Source organism: Nanorana parkeri, unplaced genomic scaffold (genome assembly GCF_000935625.1).
Source record: "Nanorana parkeri isolate BGI_ZX_2015 unplaced genomic scaffold, ASM93562v1 scaffold827, whole genome shotgun sequence".
Lineage (NCBI taxonomy): Eukaryota > Metazoa > Chordata > Amphibia > Anura > Dicroglossidae > Nanorana > Nanorana parkeri.
In genome coordinates this window covers 16,897-21,830 of record NW_017307095.1, presented here as the reverse complement: position 1 = coordinate 21,830, position 4,934 = coordinate 16,897, and positions in this window count along the sequence as shown.

Here is a 4,934-nt window from a genome sequence, read left to right as displayed (position 1 = left end):
GGCCCCTGGGCCAGAATCCCCCCCCCCCGGCTCTTACAATTAAGCCCGCCCACCTATAGCTGTTACCATTCTTGATTTCTGTATAGAGGACGACAACTCCCAGCAATACTCTCTACAGAAATGCAGAATGGTAATGGCTATACAGGACTCCCAGCAATACTCTCTACAGAAATGCACAATATTAACGGATATAGAGAACTACAACTCCCAACAATACTCTCTAAAGAAATGCAGAATGGTAACGGATATAGAGAACTACAACTCCCAACAATACTCTCTAAAGAAATGCAGAATTGTAACGGCTATAGAGAACTACAACTCCCAGCAATGCAGCTGTTTGGACGTGCGGCCGACCAGACAGACAGTTGGCGGCCAGCCCCCCCACAATCTCTGGTCCTACCTTTCCTGGGTCTGCTGGGCCCTCCCAGGCTCAGGCCCCCGATGCAGCCGCACTGGCAGTAGTTCCGCCCCTGACTAGAGTCCTCATTCCCACCTTCACATCTGAATCCTCAGTTCCTCCTTCACCTAAGTCCTACCCTCACATCAGGAGTCGCTAATGTGGCAGCATAGCAGGGGGTGGGAGGCGGAGCAGGCCTAGACAGAGGTGAGCTTCTGTTCTTTTCTAATGGATCCCACTCTCTCCGCATTAGCATCATTAATTTCTATGGTACTGGTGGTAGGACTGTCTGCACTAACTTCCTGTTTTGGCTATCAGACAGAAAAAGAAGGGAAAGCTCCCCAATGGGATACAGATGGAAAAAAAATGACTAAGGGTTATTACCCTCCCTTACTCTATCCAAAACTAAAAGAAAAGTTTTGGTTTAAGTCCTTTTAGTGGGGCATGATGCTACTATTAAACAAGGTTCGGGACATATAATAAAGGGGGGTGTGGCCAGGAAGCGGATGTGAGCAGACATGCAGGTGAGAGGTCCGGCGTGGTGTGATGGCTCCATTCGGCATCCCTCTGCTACGGAGACGGCTCCGATGAACTGCTGGGCAAAAAGTGGGAGTGAGAGAAGGTGCGGGCGAGCTGAGGGGGGAGCGTTTGGGCTCTCCTGCTGGAGGTGACATCCAGCCAGTGGTGGAGGAGGCTGCAGGGTGTCGGACTGCTGCTTTCAGCAGTGGCTGGCCAGTGGACTCTGGACTGCTGGTGGGGGTGGAAGTGACAAAGTGAGTCCCCCCTAAAGGTTCTGGCTGTTGGTGTGTGCTGATTGGCCCTGGAGGTAGCTGATCTTGTTGTATTCTACAGGCTAATGGATGAGCAGGGATCATCAAAAAGAGGGGAAAAAAGGGTGAACGCTGTATAGGAAGTGAAAATGACCCATAAAAGGATACCATCCAAGATGGAGGTACTAGCGGTGGTCTTAAACTATGCCCCCGGACTTCCACCAAAAACAGCAAGGAGAAGCAAAAAAAGGTGGTGGCAAAACTGGAGAAATATGCCAGAGGTACATCGACAGGTATGGATTCCTCTCGAACAAATAAAACGAGGCTAAGTATTGGGGACAAATCACTGTGTAAACCTGTTGAAGATGTTTCTGACTCAGAAGGGGGAGCAGTGGGGGGAGGCTGTGGATGGATAAGGTGGGCAGTCATCTATGATTTATGTAGATAACCCTGATGATCCCACACTAAGAAAGGTGCTCTAAGCAGTACAACCTTGTAACTTGTCTTTGATTTAATTGGTGGATCAAATACAAGCATTGCGAATGGACGTTTCTTTTCTCAGGCAGGATACACAAAAATTCAGAGAAAGGGTTAATGAAGCAGAAGATAGAATTAGTAAACTAGCTGCTTCTTCCCTTAAGCTTGAGGAAATGGAAAATAGATCAAGATGAAAAAATATCAGAATGGTGGGCATCCCTGAGCACATTGAGGGGGTCAGTGGCTTTTTCTGAGAAATGAATAACAGGAACAATAGGAAGGGGGTGTTTATCTCCTATGTTCATGACTGAACAAGCGCACAGTCTCCAATATCAGGGAACTCCTCTAAGGACTTTTTTGATTAGCGTCTTCAATTACAGGGACAAGGAAATTATCCTTCGTAAAGTACTGTATCTGTGGCTGGGTCTAGAGTGATGCTTTTTCTGGACTTTTCATATGAAGTTCAAAAGAGGAGGGCTCAGTATCAGGAGGTGAAGAGCCAGCTGTGACAATTAAAAATACAGTACTCCATGCTGCACCTGGGAAAATTGCTGATAACTAATGGAGGGACTCTTTGTTTTGACTCACCCACGGCAATCTCTGACTGGCTAGATAATAGGCAAAGAGAAGCATGAATATAGTATATGGAAAAAATAGCAGAGGATAGCAGATTATAAGTGTTGAATATAACACGCTGTGATCTGAACTGTAGAATGAGGTTAATGTCTTTAACCCCCTATTGTGCTCCTGAGTGGAGTTTATATATGTGGGATAAGGCGTGTGTAGTAATATCTGTGTTCTTTTTCTTATTTTGTTGTTACATGTTTTGTCTCTGTCTTGTTTTTGTTTTGTATCAGTTCCAGGAGAAGGGGAAAAAAATAAAGAAATGCTATTGGATCCAATGTGGGTTATGCTCAGTTATATAGTTAAGATAGTAATATTGTAGATAACTTGGTCTGGATAAACAAAAGATCTTGATAATATCCTGGAATGTTAGGGGTCTGAGTGATAAAATAAAGTGTTGTGCAGTATTTTCTTACATTATGACCCATAAGCCTTCAATAGTCTGTTGTGGGTGATAATGTGAGGTGGTTGGAACATAAGTTTACACAATATACAGCTCACGGTGGTACTCCGTATATTCTAGGGGGATCTTAGTTTCTGTTTACAGATTCAACGTGACAAAGAGTGTAGATATGCATTTATACACGGTAAAATCTATGATTTGGAATGTATATTGGTAAATATATATGTTCCTCCTCCTTATTCTAATGTGCTTTTCCAGAAAAGAATAGCTTTCGGATACAGAAATAATTGTCGGGATCCGCTGCAGCTGCGGCGTCTCAGTATACCGCGAGCAGTAGCTCGCGGTGTCCTGTGGCGTTTCAGTATACCGCGAGCTGTAGCTCACGGTATACTGAGCTTGGGGTGACGGGAGGACGCTAGTTTGTGTCCTCCCGTTACCCTAAGGAGAACTATGGGGAAAGGCCTTAATCCCATAGTTCTCCTTTAAGGATAAATTACATATTCACACTATAGTAATGGGGGATTTCAATAATTATATGAATGAACTATTAGATACATTTCCAGTAATTAGGCACAAGGATTCTAGTAAGATTCTAGTGAGATTACTCCGAGTAAACCTTTCTGGGAGAAAGTGTTTCTCTCCTGGGCGGCCGGGAGCCGTATTAGACTCCCAGAGCGTCCGGGAGAGTAATGACAGATGGCGTCCCTGGTTACGAAGTAACGCCATCTGTCATTACACACTGAGAACACGGAGAGGCCGCTGTGATGTCATAGCGGCCCGGCTGGGTTCTCAGCGTGTAATGACAGCGTCCCTGGTTACGTGGTAACCAGGGACGCTGATCTCTCTGCAAGTGGCCGGAGCCAGCCGTGAGATGATGCCTGGCTCCGCCCAGGTGTAAGAAGCAGGCTCGGCCAGCTTCGGCTTTCACACATGTCTTCGGCTCGACCGAGCCACTCGGCCAACTTCGGGAGCTGTACGGGCTATTGTGAATAGCCTGTACAGCAGCCCTTCGGTTCTACTGAACGTAAGGGGTCCTGGGGCCAAAGCTAGCCGAAGGATCAGCCGAAGCTACGCCTAGATCCTTCGGCAGCTTAGTGAATAGACCCCATAATCTTATTAAAATTATCTGGATGCTTCAGCTATCTTATATACTGCATAATTCTCTATGTTGGATAGCTCAAAATATATTTAGGAGGATAAATGCAGTTTTTTGTGGGCTGATGTGGAAGAAGCGATCATGTATAAAGTTGGAGACTCTACAATATCCGAGGGGGAAGGAGGTATGGCATTGCCTAACCCGTGGATATTTTTCAACTGAGACACTTAGCGGGATGGCAGCAATTAGGGCGAACTTCAATGCTATTATTAAATATTTTTTCAAAGCAAAAGATCCCTTAACAATCTTGGAGACAACTCTGTAGTTGAAGGAATTTTCACCTTTCCTCACTATAAGATTGATCGGAAAAGTATGGAAATCAACTAAAAGTCTGTTAAATACCCCTAAGATTACCATATATACTCCAATATGGGTACAGGGCAAAGATCATGAGTCAAAGTCTGAGTGTGGATGGGTGTAGGTCAGGGCTGGTAGTACAATAAGAACTTGCGCAACCATAAGAGATAGAATTGAAATGTTACCACGTGGTTTGGGAGTGCTGTGTGCCCATGAGGAAATGATGATGAACTTGCCAATGCACATGCTGCAAGATGCTTTAGTGTGCACTCGTGTTCCTGTGTAGAGCATAAATTGCATGCCTGTAAATGGGTAGAGGCAATGCAGAATCTGTTTAAAGGGATTCATGAAACATTCTGCTGACACAGATAGTAGTCCTAATAAGAACTATTGGGTTAAATGAGGAACTGTGGACACAGAAGATAGCTGCGGGGACCCCACCTCTGCAATTCAGAAAAGGAAAGTACAGTTTGCTAAAGTTTGCTAACTAACACGAGTCTATCCTTATGCATTTTGTCATCTTTTCCTATCCTCTCCCTTGACCATTAAGGTATTATCAATAGTGATTAATCAAATGCAGTAGAAAATAGAGATATGGTAGATACCTCGACAGAAGAGAATCAAGGGAAGAAGTTAAACTAAATCCTAGGAGGTTGCTTTCCTTTGGCTAATGTAATTGTCCACTCGTGATCCACAAGGCCTATTCTTGACATTTACCAGTTTACCATTGACATAGGGGCCTGCAATGGGTTCTCAACTTCAATTGTCTGGAGATTAGACACTGCTCAAGATTAGAGCATAATGAAATGT